The following is a 22,056-nucleotide window of genomic DNA, read 5'->3' on the forward strand; positions in this document are numbered from 1 at the left end:
ATAATTGGGTAGGAATCAATCAATGGAATTAGAGCTTTTACTGTTTGCAGAGCACTGTAGTAAGCACTTGGGAGAGTACAATAAAATATTATTGGTAGACAGAATCCCTGCCCTCGGGGAAGTTTACAATCTGAGTGATTGCTGTCACACGACAGAAAAAAGAATGTCACATTTCAGCAGTTAAACACTAATCAAGGCCAGATGAGCTGAAACTACAGCCAGTGGTGAAATAGTACCTTAAATTTTTGATTAACGTGTTAACTCCCAGGTAGAAATAAGTGGCCAAATTCTGAGGCTCCCAATCCTGGGGTGGTGAACAGACAGGGGGCTCGTCCTTCCTGGTTGATGGCAGCATGGCCTAGTGGAAAGAGCAGAGGCCTGGGGGCCATTGGACCTGGGTTCCAATCCCAGCTCTGCCATCTGCCTCCTGTGTGACCCTGGACAAGTCATTTCTGTGTCCTAATCTCCTCATCTGTAAAATGAGGATTCAATACCTGTCCTCCCTCCTACTTTGATTGTGAACCCCATATGGGACAGGGACTGTGTCTGACCTGATTTATTTGTATCTACCCCAGCGCTTAGAATAGTGCTTGACACATAGTAAGCACTTAACAAGTACCCCAAAGACTATTATTATCTGGATGGGGTAAAGTGGAGTGAGGGGAGCAAAGTAGTTGTCTAGGTATGAGAAAGCTGTTGAGGAGCCTTATTCTCAGGGCGCAAGAGTTTCCATCTGATTTGGGTGGTAGTTGAGTAAGACCGCGATCTTTTAAGGAAGGTAGGGTTGGGACCAATAAAACTTTCCAAAGGATGATTCAGGATGTTGTGGGTAGGAGAGAGAGGAAAAACTGGAGACAGCAAGACCAGAAAGGATAGTTGCTACGTAAGGTGATGAGGGCTTGTCTAAAGGAAGTGGCTGTCAGAGTGAAGAGGAATGGGTAGATCTGTGAATTATCACACTTCCCAAGTGTCCATCTGCTCAGTACCATTTGAAAAATTACCCTTTGGAATGACATTTTTACATGGCTGGGCTGTGATAAAATGCAATTCTTTTCAGAATTCTGAGGCGAACTAATTTTTTGGCCATTTTGGTGTTAAGAGCAGTAAAAAATGAAGTATTTTAACCATTTGAAAAGTGTACATTAGTTTTATTTTCATTCCTAGATCAGTGCTGGGCTATTAATTTTAAGGGTTTGGGATTTCTAGGTAGTGGTGAGCAGTGACGTATTTGCCCACCTTTTAGAATTGTTTACAATTCAGGCAGAAGTGCCAACGTTTCATTTCCATCATAGGGAGAAAGGGGGCACAGTGTTGAGCAGGTAGGACTTTGAGGAGTGGAATGTGAGAGTCTAGGGTAACAGGAGAATGAGGAAATCATGGGTAAGGGATAGGAGAGGTAGAAAAAAGACAAAGAGGGGAAAGGACGAGAATGGAGGAGGACCAGAAAGATAGGAAACAGAAAGAGCATGAGACAAGAATTAGGAGGCCTGAATTCTACTCCTACCTCTGCCACTAGCCTGATGTGTAACTTTAGGAAGGTCATATAAACTCTCTGGGTCTCAGTTTTCTCATATGCAAAATGGGGATAGTAGTTATTGCTTCTCTGTATCTCAAAACTGTAAGTCCCAGGTGGAACAGGGCAGATAGTCAGGTACATATCCCATGCTTAGCATATAATAAATACAATCCATGATATAAACTAATTAAATATATTTAGAGAAAGGGAGAGGATACAGTACTTACTCTCTGGTGATTGCAAGGCTACATAAGGTAAGTACTGTTACTCCTGTCTTTTTCTAGTACCAGCTAAAGTCAGCCAAGTCGCATCAGACCAGGCTTCCTTGTGGAAAGGGAATCTGTCTTTTATGTTGTTATATTGTATTCCCCCCAGTCCTTAGTACAGTGCTCTGCAGACAGTAAGTGCTTAATAAATATGATTGACTGACCTACTGACTAAAACCAAGTAGCAGCTGTGCATAGAGAAGCAGCGTGGCACGGTGGAAAGAGCCCGGGCTTGGGAGTCAGAGGTCATGAGTTCTAATCCCAGCTCTGCCACTTATCAGCTGTGTGACTTTGGGCAAGTCATTTAACTTCTCTATGCCTCAGTTACCTCATCTGTAAAATGGGGATTAAGACTGTGAGCCCCACATGGGGTAACCTGATTACCTTGTATCCACCCCACCACTTAGAACAGTGCCGAATTGTACTTTCCAAGTGCTTAGTACCATGCTCTGCACACAGTAAGCGCTCAATAAATACGATTGAATGAATGAATAGTAAGCGCTTAACAAATTCCATCATCATCATACCAGTCCTACTGAGTTTATACAGCCACCTTAGTGACACCATGTTCCTAAAATCCTTCCCGTCCCGACAGTGGTCTGTGGGTTGGGCTGTGGTCCAGGAAATAGAAGAGACTTCAAGGATACCTGCGAGGATGAGAGAGATCCCATAGATGCCGGACTGGGGAGTGGTGGCCTGCTGATAATGGGATAGAAACCGGCTCCATGTCTATCCTCTTCCGATTTCAACCTGGAAATGGACTAAATTGATCTGCCCATCCTGCTTAAAAAGCTGTAGTGGGGGAAGATAACTGCTTTGCCTCTTCGGTGCCCATCCTAGGGGATCGATGGTTCATTTTTTAAATACACTCAATTGACAGTATCTATTGGGCACTTATGGCATGCAGAGCACTGTAATACTGAGTACAGTAAAGTTAGTAGATAGTTTCTCTGATTTTGCACCTAGATCTTTGTCCTTTAGACATTGGATATTCACCCCACCCTTAACCCTACATCAATTAGCTACATATTTTAAATTATATATTATAAATCATTTATTTGTATCAGTGTGTCTCCCTCTAGACTGTAAGCTCATTGTGGGTAGGGAACATGTCTTCCAATTTTGTTGTATTGTAGTCTCCTAAACTCTTAGTGCAGTGTTCTGCTTAATAAATACCATTGATGATGATGATGATGATCAGTGCCCCAAGAGAGTACACCATCTAGCAGTAGGCAAGAATAAACAGCTTATACATGCAAGGAAACATAAATCACCTCGGTATCCTACTAGGACCCATTATTATTTGTAAGTGAACTAAGGCATTTTTATTTTTCTCTTTCATTCCAGCTTCTTGCCAGCTACCTAGTGGTTGCTGCTGAGCTTGTTGGTAACCTAATTGTATTAAAAGACAAGGGAGTGTAGGAGGAGGAAATGAACCCGTGGAAATTCAGTGACTCAGTTTTGCTGCCTGGATGTGGAGGGCATTTGCTTTAGTAAAACTCAGGGGCTGGTTTTAATGGAAGTCTCCTCTTCTTTTTTGTTGCTAATCAGAAAGATTGCTGTAGACATGGACAGCAACTTGCCAGAGCCTGTGCAGAAACTTCAAATCAAACACTGTCTGCAGGCTGTCAGTTGCCCATAAGAAGCAGCATGGTTTAGTGGATAGAGCACAGTCCTGTGAGTCAGAAGGTCATGGGTTCTAATCCTGACTCCAGACTCCAGCCCTTGTCTGCTGTGTGACCTTGGGCAAGGCACTTCAATTCTCTGTGCCTCACTTACCTCATCTGTAAAATGGGGATTGAGATTGTGAGCCCCATCTGGTACAGGCACTGCGTCCAACCTGCTATGCTTGTATCCACCCCAGTGTGTAGTGTAGTGCCTGGAGCATAGTAAGCACTTAACAAATACCATAATTATTATTATTACTATTATCTTTTATATCAACGTCCAAAGGGAGAGGATTCGATGTTATTTATCTGCAATAAGACTGAAGAAATTAAACTCAATCTGGAGTCCAGCAGCTTGCTGAGGCTTACATTTATTGGAAGTTTTTATTATTATTATTATGGCATTTGTTAAGTATTTACTATGTGCCAGGCCCTGTTCTAATAGCTGGATAGGTACAAAATAATCAGGTTGGAGACACTCTACATCCCATATAGGGCTCACAGTCCTATTTTACAGATGAAGTATTTGAGTCACAGAGAAGTTGTGACTTACCCAAGGTCACATAGCTGACAAGTGGTGGAACTGGAATTAGAACTCGGGTCCTTTTAACTCCCAGGCCCATGCTCTATCCACTAGGCTATAATACTTCTCTAGTTATTAGCCTTCCTCTTATTTGTGCAAATATGTAAGTTTACACTGATAGAAGAGGATGATTAGCCTTGTTAGTAGTATCACCATTAAGTATTGGAAGCTTAGCGAAATAGATGGCCTAAGCCCTCAACAAATAAATGTCAGGGACAAAACACTAAATAATGTAGCCACTTTAATTGTTTATTGAGAAAATTCTGAAAAGGAAACTGAATAAAGTTGGAGAAAAGCAATTTAATGCCTAGTAATAATAATTAAATAAATCAGAGTAGATGCTATCGATCCACCAAATGGTTGTGAAAGCTTTCACAGGATTCTGAGTATGTCACATTATTAATGCAAGAGAGCCCTTAAGGATTTTAAAAAGATGCATTGAGTCCTTTTAGAAATGACAGGACAACATTTTCAAGAGTGTTTATAGCAAATGGTTACCCCAAGTGCTACTATTGTTAGTGCATGATGCTCTTATGGTGTTCTAACCCACTTTTGCATAAATTTTCTAGGAATTCCCAATTGCCTTGCTTAAAATATGCATCATACTCTAATCCTAGAAATAATGCCCTATTGCATCGTGCAGTTTCTCTGGAACTCCTCTTCAGCTGATTTTTGTGTAATAAACTAAGAAAAATTATTTAAGCTGTTGTAGAGTTCCTCCCTTCATGATTATAGCTGTACCAGTGGGAACTTTTCATTCATTCATTCAGTCTATTTATTGAGTGCTTAATTTGTACTAAGAGCTTGGGAAAGTGCAATATAACACTTACTAGAGGTATGCCTGACTTTCATCAAGGTAAACAGTAAGAGTGGGAATTAGTTCAGCATTTATTATTTGATTATTACTGATTTATTGTTTGATCTCTTCTTTTAATTATCAGAAACTTCTCATGAAATGGAAACCGGCTATCCTGTCGCTAAATTCTCTCTAATTCTCTTGACCATGAATTATTTTTAGTGCACATATATATCTCTGCAAAAACCCTATTTATATTTAGAGTTCTTTTATGTAAGCCTGCAGAAAAATGTCAAAGAGAAGGCTTTTTGAAAACTTTTCCTATGTTTTATTTTAAAGATAGTTGAAAACCTTATCCTTGTGGGCAGTGGCTATCAGCAATTCATTTTTTTTTTTGTAAAGATCTGGTAGAGTATTATGGTCACTAGGTGCTCAATAAGTACTTTTAATTTCCTTGATTGACATTAATAAACTCTTAAACCTCTCCATTTTTCAGTTCAGACATTAAGTAGAAACATGTCAGTTTAGTGACATTTAATTGGGTGACCAGAAGAGGGAGTGGAGCGTAATCCAGGAAGCGCCTGAAATATTGAAATATTATGCCATAAATCAGATCAACGGGTAGGGGCTGGGGGCGGTGCTTCGGAGTTCACGATTCTGATAATTTTTTAAGGATCTTTTTTTGGTTTTAAACCCTAGCCAAGTGACAGGAGGTGTGAACCACTGATGGGTTTGTAGCTGTTACAATGAAGTCATTTCTTTGAATTACACAGAAGGAATAACCATCATTGCTCTAAGATTCTAGGCATTCATTCAGTCATATTTATTGAGCACTTACGGTGTGCAGAGCACTGTACTAAGCGCTTGGAAATTACAATTCGGCAACAGAGACAATCCCTACCCAACAACAGGCTCACAGTCTAGAAAGGGGAGACAGACAACAAAGCAAGTAGACATCATCATCAATCGTATTTATTGAGCGCTTACTGTGTGCAGAGCACTGTACTAAGCGCTTGAGAAGTACAAATTGGCAATATATAGAGACGGTCCCTACCCAACAACGGGCTCACAGTCTAGAAGGGGGAGACAGAGAACAAAACCAAACATACTAACAAAAGAAAATAAATAGAATAGATATGTACAAGTAAAATAAATAAATAAATAAATAGAGTAGTACATATGTACAAACATATATACATATATACAGGTGCTGTGGGGAAGGGAAGGAGGTAAGATGGGGGGGATGGAGAGCGGGACGAGGGGAAGAGGAAGGAAGGGGCTCAGTCTGGGAGGGGCTAGACAGGCATCAACAATATCAAAACAAATAGAATTATATTCCCACAACTTTAATTGTATTATTTTACATGTACATATTTACTATTCAACTTATTTTATTTTGTTAATATGTTTTGTTGTCTGTCTCCCCCTTCTAGACTGTGAGCCCGCTGTTGGGTAGGGACCGTCTCTATATGTTGCCAACATGTACTTCCCAAGTTCTTAGTACAGTGCTCTGCACACAGTAAGCACTCAATAAATACGATTGAATGAATGAATTAGCTTATATGTTATTCTTCAGTGTTTTAGTTGAAACATTCAAAAATCCGTATCAAAGAACTTGATAAACTTTCAATGAAATATTGGAACCTTATCAGGTAAATCTTTTGTCTCTCCTGGTAGGCAAGCAAACATAATTTGTATTTATTAGACTGCTCTCATTTCCGCAGGCCAAGAGCTCTGGTTGCTGATAACCTCTGGTTACTGATAACTGCAATCAGAATGAAGTAAATGCAGCTGGGTCCTGAGCTCCTGCTAGTTAACTAACACCTGGGTGGAAAAAAAATAATCCTATTCATCAGGGATAATGAAGGCCAGCTGAATGAAGGCCATTAAAGGAAGTGCAGTGAGGCTGATAGGTGTTGAGCCAGGGTGAGAAGGCAGTGTAGTTGCCATCTACAAAGCTCAGGCTGCTATTTTTGTGCTGTTTGGCTGTGAAATCAGAGCCCTTCTCTGTAAGAAGGTTCTCTCTTTTGTTGTTGACATATTTTCATCACTAGTTCTGAAGGGAACCAGTTCTTCTCATCCAGGTGAGGCTTTTCCTATTTCCTCTCTGTGGCTGCTGTCGGCCCACAGACTTAGATCATCTCTGAAAAGGAAGATCCTGTGAAGTGTGATGCAGGGGCTGTCTCAGGTAAGGAAAGGGAGTATTTCCTAATTTAACTGGGAAGTCTGGATTGGGTTATCTCCCCATTCCCCTTCTTCTAAGGGCTCAGAATTTCAAAGAAAGGGATAAGAAAAGTTAGAGGTGAAGTAGCATGATGGAAAATTAAGTACCTCAAGTAGCAGAAAATGCAAAAATTGGTCATTTTCTCACTCATGACTGCTGCTGATGTTGATGAGTTTGATACTAAGGAGTCGTGGCTCTGTTTTCCAACTCACCGTCATCATCCCTTGCAACACTAACTATCTTTTGGAAAAGAAGTGAGGCCAGTTGATTGTCTTGGACAGGTTTTGGCCTCGTATTGTTGAATTTGTTTCACCTCCTATTGGCAAGAGGAGCAGCATTTTACTTGTACATATCTATTCTATTTATTTTATTTTGTTAATATGTTTGGTTTTGTTCTTTGTCTCCCCCTTCTAGACTGTGAGCCCACTGTTGGGTAGGGACCGTCTCTATATGTTGCCAACTTGTACTTCCCAAGCGCTTAGTACAGTGCTCTGCACACAGTAAGTGCTCAATAAATGTGATTGATTGATTAATGGTTAGAGTATGGACCTGGAAGTCAGAAGGTCATGGGTTCTAATCCTAGTTCCCCCACTTGTCTGCTGTGTGGCCTTGGGCAAGCCATTTAACTTCTCTGTGTCTGTTACCTTATCTGTAAAATGGGAATGAATTGCTTTTATTTGCCCCAGTGTTTAGTACAGGGCCTGGTACATAATAAATGCTTAAGAAATGCCATCATAATTATTATTATTTTTAGGAGGCCTTCTCTGCTTTACACTCTGCCTTTAGCATTGAGTTGTCATGGCAACATTGACCCTTAAGCATACTCCTTGAAGGGCTATTTTTCTAACATTCATTCTGCATGCCTCTTACTATAATTTTCCAGAGCCTTTTTTTTTTTTTGGCAAGAAAGGCCCCAGGCTCAACCTTAATCTCATGGGTTTCTAGTGAGCAAACTGTTAGACAAAGAAGATATTCTCTCACCTGTGATTACAATGCTGGAGAAGAAGATATTCTCTCACCTGTGATTACAGTGCTGGAGACTCCTTAATAGCCCTGTTTGTTTCTGCTAAGTGAGCCCTAAATCATATCCTTTGGGTTTAAGCCCAGAAAAAATAAAAAATTACAGTTCGCTGAATGTGTGGACTGCTTTAGAGTTCCTAGTTGTTTACTGATGACAGTACTTGACGTATAGCATCTAATCAATATTCAGAAAAACACATGATCCAGAAATTCAAAGCTAATGCTACTTTTGCATGTGGCACAATCTCTTCTATTACATCAGGCTCGTAGGAAGAGACTCTTCAGTGAAACCAAATTTTGGCCTTCAGGCTCTAGTCTCAAACTCATTTGGTTTCTATTTCTAGAGACTTTCTGCAGGATGAATTCAGAAATTGAATGAAGTGAAAATTCATAGTGCTCTCCTACTTCCATTTCAGTTTTGTCATATCCAGTCTGCTCCTTAGCCTTCCAGATGAATTGTGATGCCTTTAAAAGGAATGAAAATAATGGCGACTCCTTTCAAAAAAAAAAAGCACTGGAAAATTATAGTAAATGAAGGCATATGCAGAAAGAGTGTTAGAAAAAATACCCCACAGTTAGAATGTCTAAGGGTCAGTGTAGCCAGGAGAACTCAATGCTAAAGGCAAAGTGCAAAGCAGAAAAGGCAAAGGCCTTGTGCCAATAGGAGGTGAAACAATCCAACAATACAAGACTAGAAATCTTTATGGGATTTCTATGAGGGCCTTGACTCTCTTGCAGGTGCTAGTTTTATATTTGCAATTAATTGTGGGCACAAAATAGCATCTGCTAATTGCACTGTGGTTCTGCGAGCCTTTTGCAGCTTGAAAATGGGGGCAAGAGATTGGGTGCCCTATTTAGCAAGGTTAGATGGGGTCATAATTGGCCTACTAGCTAAATATATGGCATATATGTATTTAATTGTATAAATGCTGAGCTTTTGAAGTAAGAGGCCGCCCTTTAAAACTCTTGACACCATTAACAGAAGATAAACACTTTCTTGGATTACCTGCCTAGAGAATTGAACCTTGCTATTTAGGTTCATTGTCCTGGAGTTAAAAACACTCTGAAATTTCCAAGTTTAGAGGCATGTAGATTCCTGGGTCTTTAGTTGCTGGGTATGAGCTACTGAGTATTTGACAGATAGCAGAGCAAATTTAACATCAGAACTTCATTTGTCGTATATTTAACTAGAGCATTCCCAAGACAAAAGGTCTCAAATACTACTTTGAAAAGTCTTAGACAAGTGTAATCCCCCTTTTAAACTGGGAAACTAATAACCACCTCCATAACAGTGGGTGTGTGGGCCTGAAGGTAGAAGCAAAGACTTTCTTCCATCTGCCATGTATTTACAGACAGGACAGTTTCCTTGTCCAAGTATAAACTCCTGTCACTATTTTGGAGCTGAACTACACAGCATGGCTTAGTGGAAAGAGCTTGCGCCTGGGAGTCAGTGGACCTGGGTTCTAATCCTGACTCTGCCACTTGTTTTCCAGATGACCTTAGGCAAGTCACTTAACCTCTCTGTTGCTCAGTTTCCTCATCTGCAAAATAGGGAGTAAAATGCCTGTATTTCCTCCCACTTGCTGTGAGCCCTGTTTGGTAGAGAGGCTGTGACCAACCAGATTATCTTGTATCTACTCCAGTGCTTAGTACAGTGCTAGGCACCTAGTAAGAAGTTACCAAATGCTGCTAAATGCTCAAATGCTATTGATGGATTATCATCGTTTTTAAAAATTAGAAGTCTTCACCTGTTCTCCCATATACGTATTGCAATGTCTTCCTTGTGGGTGGACATGTGGTCACTTGAAAACATTGCAAATGTATGCACTGGGAAATTGAAATCCGATACAATTCAGATAGATCATCCATGTGCCAAAAACTCAACAGCAAGAAAAAAATAAGGGCTAATTCTAATGAGAAAATAATGCTGTAACTTCCCCATCACCTTTTTTATGGTATTATTTAAGCACTTACTGTGTTCCAGGCACCATACTAAATGCTTAGATACAGTCTAATCAAGCTAATCCACACAATCCACATCCCACATGAGGCTCAGTCATAATCCTCATTTTACAGAAGAGGTAACTGAGTCACAGAGAAGTTGTGACTTGCTAAAATCACACAGCAGATAAATGGTAGGGCTGGGATTAGAATTTAGGTCATGCTGCTTCTCCTCTATATAGAGTGTGGGGTGATATGAGCTGACCTTGTGTATTTGAATAACAGCTTTACAAATGAAGAAATTTGAGTTTACAGGTGATTTAATCACCATAAATGTGCTGCAACTTTGAACATTTTTCAGAGCACTGTTAGCATAAGGCTAGGTAAAATAGAAACTCTAAAATGTTCCCCTAGATGTCAAGAAATGAGAGTGTCTTTGCTTTAACACTCTAGCAATAGAATTTAGAACTCTCAGTAAATAATTACTCTCTCTCAAGTCTTAATTTCCAGGAAATTAAATTGCACGAAAACAGAGGTTACAATAAAATGGGGGAATATAGTCTCTCCAGCAGCATGGCTTAGTGGAAAGAGCCTGGACTTGGGAGTCAGAGGTCATGGGTTCTAATTCCGGCTCCGCCACTTGTCAGCTGTGTATCTTTGGGCAAGTCACTTAACTTCTCTGTGCCTGTTACCTCATCTGTAAAATGGGTATCAAGACTGTGAGCCTCAAGTGGGACAACCAAATAACCTTGTATCTATCCCTGTGCTTAGAACAGTGCTTGGCACGTAGTAAACGCTTAACAAATACCAACATTATTATTATCAAAGTCCAGGTTTTCTGCTCAAACATAGACTATTGATCACCTCATCAGTAAATTGATGGTATTACTGTGGGCAGAGCACTGTACTAAGTGCTTGGGAGAGTGCATTACAATAGAATTGGTAGCTATTTTTCTCCTCAGAAAGACAGAGGGTTAACACATCATCATTATTATGGTATTTAAGTGCTTACTATGTGCCAGGCATTGTACTCATGTATTGACAGTTGTGAAGTTTAGTGTGAGCCCGTTGTTGTGTAGGAACCATCTCTATATGTTGCCAACCTTTACTTCCCAGGCGCTTAGTACAGTTCAGTGCTCTGCATACAGTAAGCGCTTAATAAATGATTGAATGAATGAATTTGGGATTGCAGGTGAGCCAATAGCCTGTGAGAGAACCTAATCTGACCAGGTTAAAAAAAAAAAAAAACACCTAGAATTTAAACACATGGTGTCTCCAGGGCTGCTGAGAGTGTGGGAGAGAGCATAGGGGGAGACAGACAGTATATGTTTTTATAATAAGATTTAAAGATATGTACATCATCTTGGCTCTGATGCTAGACTGTTGTTTGACTTGGGCAGGTAACTTCTTGGTCATTTTTCCCCATTTGTGAAATCAATCAATCAATCGTATTTATTGAGCGCTTACTATGTGCAGAGCACTGTACTAAGCGCTTGGGAAGTACAAATTGGCATCACATAGAGACAGTCCCTACCCAACAGTGGGCTCACAGTCTAAAAGGGGGAGACAGAGAACAGAACCAAACATACCAACAAAATAAAATAAGTAGGATAGAAATGTACAAGTAAAATAAATAAATAGAGTAATAAATATGTACAACCATATATACATATATACAGGTGCTGTGGGGAAGGGAAGGAGGTAAGACGGGGGGATGGAGAGGGGGACGAGGGGGAGAGGAAAGAAGGGGCTCAGTCTGGGAAGGCCTCCTGGAGGAGGTGAGCTCTCAGCAGGGCCTTGAAGGGAGGAAGAGAGCTAGCTTGGCGGATGGGCAGAGGGAGGGCATTCCAGGCCCGGGGGATGACGTGGGCCAGGGGTCGACGGCGGGACAGGCGAGAACGAGGTACAGTGAGGAGATTAGTGGTGGAGGAGCGGAGGGTGCGGGCTGGGCAGTAGAAGGAGAGAAGGGAGGTGAGGTAGGAGGGGGCGAGGTGATGGAGAGCCTTGAAGCCCAGGGTGAGGAGTTTCTGCTTGATGCGCAGATTGATCGGTAGCCATTGGAGGTTTTTGAGGAGGGGAGTAATATGTCCAGAGCGTTTCTGGACAAAGATAATCCGGGCAGCAGCATGAAGTATGGATTGAAGTGGAGAGAGACACGAGGATGGGAGATCAGAGAGAAGGCTAGTGCAGTAGTCCAGACGGGATAGGATGAGAGCTTGAATTAGCAGGGTAGCGGTTTGGATGGAGAGGAAAGGGCGGATCTTGGCAATGTTGCGGAGCTGAGACCGGCAGGTTTTGGTGACGGCTTGGATGTGAGGGGTGAACGAGAGAGCGGAGTCGAGGATGACACCAAGGTTGCGGGCTTGTGAGACGGGAAGGATGATAGTGCCGTCAACAGAGATGGGAAAGTCAGGGAGAGGACAAGGTTTGGGAGGGAAGACAAGGAGCTCAGTCTTCGACATGTTGAGCTTTAGGTGGCGGGCGGACATCCAGATGGAGATGTCCTGAAGGCAGGAGGAGATGCGAGCCTGGAGGGAGGGGGAGAGAGCAGGGGCAGACATGTAGATCTGGGTGTCATCAGCGTAGAGATGATAGTTGAAGCCGTGGGAGCGAATGAGGTCACCAAGGGAGTGAGTGTAGATTGAGAACAGAAGGGGACCAAGCACTGAACCTTGGGGAACCCCCACAGTAAGAGGATGGGAGGGGGAGGAGGAGCCTGCAAAAGAGACTGAGAAAGAACGACCGGAGAGATAAGAGGAGAACCAGGAGAGGACGGAGTCTGTGAAGCCAAGGTCAGATAACGTGTGGAGGAGAAGGGGGTGGTCCACAGTGTCAAAGGCAGCTGAGAGGTCGAGGAGGATTAGGACAGAGTATGAGCCATTGGATTTGGCAAGCAGGAGGTCATTGGTGACCTTTGAGAGCGCAGTTTCCGTGGAATGAAGGGGACGGAAGCCAGACTGGAGGGGGTCGAGGAGAGAGTTGTTGTTGAGGAATTCTAGGCAGCGCGTGTAGACAACTCGTTCAAGGAGTTTGGAAAGGAATGGTAGGAGGGATATGGGACGATAACTAGAAGGTGAGGTGGGGTCAAGAGAGGGTTTTTTTAGGATGGGAGAGACATGGGCATGTTTGAAGGCAGAGGGGAAGGAACCAGTGGAGAGTGAGCGGTTGAAGATGGAAGTTAAGGAGGGGAGAAGGGATGGAGCGAGAGATTTCATAAGATGAGAGGGAATGGGGTCAGAAGCACAGGTGGCCGGAGTAGCACTTGAGAGGAGGGAGGAGAGTTCCTCTGAGGATACCGCTGGGAAGGATGGGAGAGTAGCAGAGAGTGTTGAGAGCCGGGGGGTTGGAGAAAGGGGGGAAGAGACTTTGGGGAGGTCGGACCTGATGGATTTAATTTTGTTAATGAAGTAGGAAGCCAGATCATTGGGGGTGAGGGAAGGAGGAGGGGGAGGAACCAGGGGCCTGAGAAGGGAGTTGAATGTACGGAAGAGCTGGCGGGGGTGATGGGCATGGGTGTCAATAAGGGAGGAGAAATAGTTTTGTCTGGCAGAAGAGAGGGCTGAGTTAAGGCAGGAAAGGATAAACTTGAAGTGAACGAGGTTGGCATGGTGTTTAGACTTTCGCCAGCAGCGTTCGGCAGCTCGAGCATAAGAGCGAAGGAGGCGGACAGTGAAATGGGGATTCAATACTTGTTCTCCCTCTTATTGACATTGAGCCTTATGTAGGACCTTATTATCATATACCTATCATAGTGCTTAGTAAGCACTTTACAAATACCACAGTTATTTATAACAAGAGATAATTGAACTCAAATACAAAGTTGATTACAAATTATAGGATAAAAGGTGGCTGTTAGATTCAATCAGTGGTATTGAGCACTAGTGCAAGGAGAGCGCTGTGCTACATGCTTGGGATTTGTGTCCATAAGGAGGCACAAACTAAATTACTGGTACATACGTAGGTAGAGGGTTGCAGCTCTAACCCTAATTCAGAGTTGGTATTAGGCAAAATGATGGTGTTGTCATTGGAGATGGGGAAGCTTAAGAGGGACGGGAGGTTTGGGAGCAAAGATGCATGCAGTTTGACGTGCAGTCTGAGATGATGGTGGGCCAACTAAATAGTCCCAGAAGTGAGAGGAACTATGAGACTATAATCTCATAGTGGGAATGAGATCAGGGCTATAAAGATAGGTTTGGCAGTCCTCTGCTAAAGAGGTAGCTAAATGAAGTGACAATATTAAGCAAAACCAACAGAAAATTAACTCCCCATTATAGGCCAGCCTCGAGGTAAACTTAGACCTGTAGGTAAAATAAAGACCTAATCCTGTATTTTTAAAAAATTTTCTAGGCACTTGGAAACAATCTGTTTGCTAAATGAGAACCATGAAATACTATCCAAAGGTTTATACAGATAAATGAAATCATCATGAAGTCAAGCAGAACCAAGTGCTTTTTTAACAGGGAAGTTTATAGTTCTTGGATAGATTTTATGAGTTCACCTAATTTGCACATACTTATTTCTGTCTCCAGTCATTTAAATGACTTCAGGACATAATGAGGATAAAGCAGAGCTAAGTGATTCAGCCTGTCGAATCTGGCAAACAATTGGTTTAAAATGGGATATTTAATTGACATTTTACTTGGTCTACAAATAGAATTCATGAAAACCCTCCATATTTCACTGGTTTAAAAATAGCACATATTGTAAAGTGGCATGACCGGACATAATTTTTTGTCACATGAGGGCTATTAAATGGACTTTAATCCTGCATTTCTGCTTTTTAATTAGTTATTGAATAACAGCAAAACAGATGTTTCCTTCCTCCCATTAACGTTTGTGTTTTTAAGTACTGTAGGCTGTCTGAATACACCAAGACTACAAAATGGTGAAATGGATAGACTTAGCATATCCATAAAACCCCCTAAAGACTGATAACTCTCACTGTACTATACTAGACTAGTTCTGAATACATGGTGCTTTATGGTTTGCTTTTCCTCTCATCTAATCTACTCGATTGCTAGGGTAAACTCTTGTAACTTTTAATGTGTTCCCTTTGAGCGTCACGAGACATAGCAGCACTCTACTAAGCAAATCTGTGAACTAGAACTTGATTGCCGAGGAGCATAATATGCTTTCTACTAAAGACAACTAGAATCAATTGAAAGGAAAGAGTGTGACAGATTTGGGCGGGGTGGTATCAAAGTGTACACAGCTGAAATAAAATTGAATTGGATTTGGCATAACTCTGGCTTTCCTCGGCCTACACAATGTTGGGCTAGTGATGCGTCAATCAGTGGTATTTTACTGAGCACTTACTGTATGCAGAGCACTGTAGTAAGCACTTGAGAGACGTGGTTACCCATCTACCTCCACATCACACTCCTCACCATTGGCTTTAAAGTACTCAATCACCTTGCCGCCTCTTACCTCACTATTCTTCCGGCCCACACACTTCACTCGTCTAATGCTAACCTTCGTTGTCACTGAACCTTGATCTTGTCTATCTTTCCCCCAATCTCTCACCCCCATCCTGTCTCTGGCCTGGAAATGCTCTCCCTCTCATCAAAGCCATACTGAAGGCATAGCTGTGCAAGCTATGGGCTCCCAAGAGGCCCCCCCCCCTCCCCCTCCCCCCCCCCCCACTAAGCCCTCTATCTTTGTCTTCAGTTCCCTTCTGTTGCCATGACCTGCTCCCTTTATTCATTTCCCCTGTATATATGTATGTGTGTGTATATATATATATATATATACCTGTATATATATATGTATGTATGTTTGTACATATTTATTACTCTATTTTACTTGTACCTATCTATTCTATTTATTTTATTTTGTTAGTATGTTTGGTTTTGTTCTCTGTCTTCCCCTTTTAGACTGTGAGCCCACTGTTGGGTAGGGACTGTCTCTATATGTTGCCAATTTGTATTTCCCAAGCGCTTAGTAGAGTGCTCTGCACATAGTAAGCGCTCAATAAATGCGAATGATGATGATGATGATTTCCCCGCCCCCCCCCGCAGCATTTATGTACATATCCCTATTTATATGAAGATCTGTCTCCCCCTCTAGTCTTTAAGTACACTGTGGCCATTGATTATGTCTGTTATATAGTTATGTTGTACTCTCCCAAATGCTTTGTGCAGAGCAGTGCACACAATAAGGGTCCAGTAAGTACCATTGACTGACAAGAATGCAGTAGTTAGATGCATTGATAGAAGAGTGCATATTGTAGTTTGTAATCACGTAGTGTACATAAGTAGCACCTCAAGGTGACTGCCTAATCGTGATGGATTATATTGGCTCAGCAAGATAATTTCCACCAAACATTCTGGGAAATTGCATTTGAAAGGTCACTTCCAACAATTCCATAGCCTTTTTTCCTCTAATAATAATGCTGCCCAAATTAGACACTGATGTGATCCTTTTTAATTTTTCACCTCAGTTGTGAATGCAGACTTTTTTTTTTAAGTGCTTACTATGTGCCAGGCACCGTACAATACAAAGCACTGGGGTAAATAGAAGATAATCACAAGGGGCTCACAGTCTTAATCTGCACTTTATTGATGAGGTAAGGGAGAAACAGGGAATGGAAGTGAGTTGCCCAAGCTGGTTAGCAGACAAATGGTGGAGCTGGGATTAAAACTCAGGTTTTCTGACTCTCGGGTCTGTGCTCTTTCCAATAGGCTACATTGCTTCTTAGGCCACATAGACTAGTTCAACTCTCCCAGAATAGGTCCTTTGTCTCATTACACTTCAGGAAAGCATGAAGAGATATAAGAATATCTCAGCACTTTGTTGAATTATCTTAATTCGATACAGAAAGCTAACACAATTGCAAAGAGTGGGTCTTGTAAAGAAAGTAACTGATAGGTGTAACACCTCAGTGCCCAATTTGGGGAGGTTTATGTTCAGTGCCATTATGTAGACTGTGAGCCCTTTGTTGGGTAGGGACCATCTCTATATGTTGCCAATTTGTACTTCCCAAGCGCTTAGTACAGTGCTGTGCACACAGTAAGCGCTCAATAAATTTGATTGAATGATAGTACAAATGGAAGTGCATCGCCAAGTGATGAAATAACAATTGTAAGTGCTGAGTTTAAATGTCATAGTTCAGTATTAATGTAAACTGCATAGTGAAAGCAATCTGTTAGTAATCCTGTTGACAGCCGTTTTCTTCAGCCTTTGATTCACTGCTCATCTGGTGTCTGCTGATTGCCCTTAACTCAGCATTGGCATTTCTCTGTTTCCATGGTGCTGATTAGCATACTGAACTGGAACATGTATTTTTGCATGTTTGCCTTGCACATTTTTTTGTGCTAAATGTTCTCTAGAATAGAATTAGCATGTTGGTGAGTTGTGAGATTGCCAGAAATAATCTTTCAGATTGTTGTATTCTTTTAGACTGTGAGCCCAATGTTGGGTAGGGACTGTCTCTATATGTTGCCAATTTGTACTTCCCAAGCGCTTAGTACAGTGCTCTGCACATAGTAAGCGCTCAATAAATACGATTGATGATGATGATGATGAAGTCTGATGGTATGACTGGTTTACTTAGCTCAGTACTGAGTGTCCAGCCAAACGTTATCAGTGAAAGAGTGAATGGGCTCACTTATTATGCCTTTTAACTTTGTAGTTCATTTTGGGAAGGTGGGTTTAAATCCTCTCTTCTGGCACTTCAGTGCTTCACCTATGCACTTGAGTTTTCACCCCATAATAATCACTTGGGTACTCACTCCCCTCTGTTTCCTCACCACCCCCAACACTTTAGAAGTTGTGTACATAGCTTTGAACTTTTGCTTCTCCCTAACTAACTTAGTGTCTGATTCTCATGCTAGATGGAAATTCCTTGAAGGCAGAATCATGCTTATTAACATTATTGTACTCTCCCAAGCGCCTCAGACAGTTAGCTGCACAGGATAAGTGCTTAATAAATATTGATTTATATGAAAGGAGAGGTGTAGAGATGGCATCATTCTTTGGTTTAGCATTTAGTGAATATAAATGCTCTAGCACTTTAGAACTTAAAACACTCCAAACCTGTTATCTAGCAGTGTTTTAATCAGTTATCTGTTTATGGCTAGGAAGTACTTTCTTAAAGAATTTTTTAAAAAAACCTAGCTTCATACTTCATTCAATCATATTTGAGCACTTAGTGTGCATAGCACTGTACTAAGCACCTATGAAGGTACAATTCAGCAACAGAGACAATCCCTGCCCACAATAGGCTCACAGTCTAGAAGGAGGGGGTGGGGAGGAGGCAGGCATCAAAACAAGTAAACAGGCATCAATAGCATCAATATAAATAAATAGAATTATATATATATATATATATATATATATATATACACACACCATTAATATAGAATTATGAATATGTACTGTTTGAGGGGAGCAGGGAAGAGCAAAGGGAATGAGTCAGGGTGATGGGGGGGGCAGAGGAAAAGGGGAGCTTAGTCTGGGAAGGCAATTTTGCTTTGGTACCAAGTAATAATAACCATTCTAATATGAAATGTTTATTATATGCCAAACACTGTCTGATACAGTATTGACAGATTGGACATAGACATTGTCCTACCTGGGGCTGACATGTTGAATTAGCAATTAATTAGATCAGTTGCAATGAAGGTTATAGGTTTATTGTCTTCAGAGATACAGTAGGTATACCACTATACCACAATACCCTCTAAACTGTAAGCTCATCGTGGGCAGGGAACGTCTGTTGTTATACTGTACTCTCCCAAGCACTTAGTACAGTGCTGTGCACTCAGTAAATATAACTGAATGAATATTACTTCCAATATCAGTCTTATTTTCAAATTCCTAATGGGAAGGGATCCACCTTGAAACAACTATTGCTGTTATTTTCATTGTTCTATCCTCCTGGTTTTCTGTAAATTTCTTTTCTCCCCCTCTTCCCCTCTTTCCCTTGGAGATTAGGAATCGGGCACCTGTGATAGCTATACCTTTGATTGTAGGATGTTATCCAGTTTCTCAGGGTGAACTGCATCTTAATCTCTTATTGCCAGGTAGCATCATCCAGAATTTAGATGATTTACTACTTTAGAGTTGTCCAAAGGCTCATGCTGTACATTTTTTTTTATGGTATTTAACCACTTTCTGTGTCAGGCACTGTACCCAGTACTGGAGTAGATACAAGAGAATCAGGCTTAACGTAGTCCATGTCCCACATGGGGCTTGCGGTCTTAATCCCCATTTTACAGATGAGGTAACTGAGGTACAAAGAAGTTATGACTTGCCTGAAGTTACACAGCAGACAAGTTGGGGAGCCAGGAATAGAACCCAGGTCCTTCTGATTCCAGGCCCTAGCCCCATCCTCTAGACCACACTGCTTCTCAAACATGGTTAGTCACAAAGTAGGTGGCAGTGCCTTAATTGTATATCAATCAGTGGTATTTGAGTGCTTGGGGAAGTGCAACAGGACAGAGGTGACAGACATATTTCTTGCCCACATTGAGCTTACAGTCTAGTAGATGTGTATTGTAAAGGCGACTAGGACTTCTTCCATCCTTCTCAAGGGGAGTGTTAACCATTTCTCCTTCCATATCACACAAAATCCTGATATATGTATATCCATATATATTAATTCAATCATATTGAGTGCTTACTGTGTGTACAGCACTGTACTAAGTGCTTGGAAAGTACATTTCAGCAGTAGAGACAATCCCTGCCCTCACTGGCTTTACAGTCTAGAATTCTATATATGTTTATAGGGGTGGGTGTGTGTGTGTGTGTGTGTATAATTGTGGTATTAGGCACTGTACTAAGCACTGGGGTAGATACAAGATCGAGTTGGACTCAGTCTCTGTCCCACATTGGGCTCACAGTCTTAATCCCCATTTTACAGATGAGGAAATGGAGGCACAGAAATGAAGTGACTTACCCAGGGTCACACAGCAGGTACATGGTGGAGTAGGATTAGAACCCTTCTAGACTGTGAGCCCACTGTTGGGTAGGGACTGTCTCTATGTGTTGCCGACTTGTACTTCCCAAGCGCTTAATACAGTGCTCTGCACACAGTAAGTGCTCAATAAATATGATTGAATGAATGAACCCACACCCTCCGACTCCCAGTCCCATGCTCTTTCCACTGAACTGAACTGCTTCTCTCATATCAAAAGTTAAGGAAAATTTGGAGCTGAAAGCGTTCAGAACTGAGACCTCATCACAATCACCAATAATGAGGAAGAAGCTTCTGTGAATTTTACCCCGAACATACCCAACTGATCGATCAACAGTATTTATTGAGCACTCTAATTCATTGTACTCCCAAGGCCCACACTGAATGAGAACAAAAAAATGGCATGATGTAGGTTTCCATGGAGCTTTATATTTACATGTATGTACTACCATCAGGCTGCTTGGGGAAAGTGGGGCTGGGAGGTCCCCAATACGACTGAGAGATAGAAGGAAGATTTGAGCCCATTTTTGGGTAAGGACCATCTTTATATGTTGCCAACTTGTACTTCCCAAGCATTTAGTACAGTGCTGTGCACACAGTAAGCACTCAATAAATACGATTGAATGAATGTACCAAATAGGAGTATATAAATCTATGTGTACCAAAGCAATGCAGTTGAGCATTCTGATGCAAAAGCACATATAATTCAGGCCCCATGAGTAGCTGTAAATAGAAGTTTGAAAATGCACACTCAGTTGGATGTTATCCTAGCTATTCTTAATGGTTTTTTTCCCTTTGAAAGCCTGCTAAATATTGTTTCGTAGGAATGAACACAGTACATTGTTCAAAGATGCACTGCCCGCCTACATATCAGCAGCAAAACAGGAAAAGCATGTTTTGAACATTTTTCTCATTAGTTTCCATACCACTTCAAAAGGCACGTTTTATACACATTCAATCAGTGAAGTCACCAGTCAGTGCCACATGTGGAAAGAATGCAAATTATGACCCTAGTTTAGAGACATGCTACAGGCTTCCTTGCCCTGTGGGAGCCTACAACTTCTGTGTGTATCCCTGAAAACTGAATGCTTCAACCTGAAATGGAATCATTCTTTGGAAAAAGAGTTTTATAGGTGTCACAGCTAAGAGTGGCTGTTCTTTTCCAAACAGCTTCGACTGCAGAGCCAGGAAAACCCAACTGTTTACCCTAGATCATTACTCACTCAAAAGGCTGTGCTAAAAATGGCAGGCATGAGAGAGAAATCTCCACTTTTAGAGGCAGGGGCTGAGAGGGGAATGTATTTCCACCTCTTGGTGTGTAGCATGATGTCTGTGGTGGTAGCAAATGTTTATTCGAAGTAGGAAGTTGCCTGTTTTACTGAAGGAAATGAAGAACATACTGCTGCGTATTTTATGAGGAATCTGAAATTCTTTATAGCTTAGTGCTGAATCTAGAGGCTTACTACTGAAGTTACCGAATTACAGTATGCACTTGTGGCCAGACATATACTGTATCAAGTTAAAGTGACCGGAATTCTGGGAAGAAGGGGATGAGACCAAGAGGAAACTAAAAGGGCAATTCTGCCTTTCTGCTTTCCTCTTCACTCCCTCTTCCTTTCTCACTCTTCCATCTCCTCCGCTTCTTCCTTGTCCATTATTGGCAGCAGCAATAGCTGCTGTGTGACTGCAATAGCCGTTTCTAGGCCATAATCTGGAAGCTTCCAGTGAGAAAGCAGCTCAAATGGCAGTTGCAGTGGTAGAGTTAGAAAATGAAGAAGACATTCCACACTACAGGAGGCAAAACATTGGCTTGCTCCACAGCCTGAGGTGGGCGAGAGGAATTTTCCAGGTTCCTGATCTAAGGGACAAAGAATGAAAGTAGCAGGCATTTGCTTTGGTTGTCTGTGCTTCCCTCACATCTTCCCCATCCCGGGCAGCTTCTGCCCTCCACCAACACCACACCAGCTTGCTGTGGCAGCTGACGGCACTTCTGGTGGTTCTCTTCTACTACTACATTGTAGCTCATGTTCTTCATTCCTCATTCTCACATTTTAATCAAAATTTATTGTGTGCTTACTGTATGCAGAACACTCCTGAGTGCTTGGACAAGCCCAAAATGACCATATA

At 41.7% G+C, this 22,056-nt stretch overlaps 1 protein-coding gene and 1 pseudogene across 2 annotated transcripts in view; one reads left to right on the forward strand and one right to left on the reverse strand.

Annotated features, from left to right (window-relative positions):
- Positions 1 to 22,056, forward strand: part of PLCB1 (phospholipase C beta 1) — a 444,925-nt gene that overhangs the window by 95,860 nt on the left and 327,009 nt on the right. The gene's annotated exons all lie outside the window — the stretch shown is intronic.
- LOC119932745 lies at positions 19,460 to 19,580 on the reverse strand (annotated as a pseudogene).

This window comes from Tachyglossus aculeatus, chromosome 9 (genome assembly GCF_015852505.1).
Source record: "Tachyglossus aculeatus isolate mTacAcu1 chromosome 9, mTacAcu1.pri, whole genome shotgun sequence".
In the NCBI taxonomy this organism is placed as follows: Eukaryota; Metazoa; Chordata; class Mammalia; order Monotremata; family Tachyglossidae; genus Tachyglossus; species Tachyglossus aculeatus.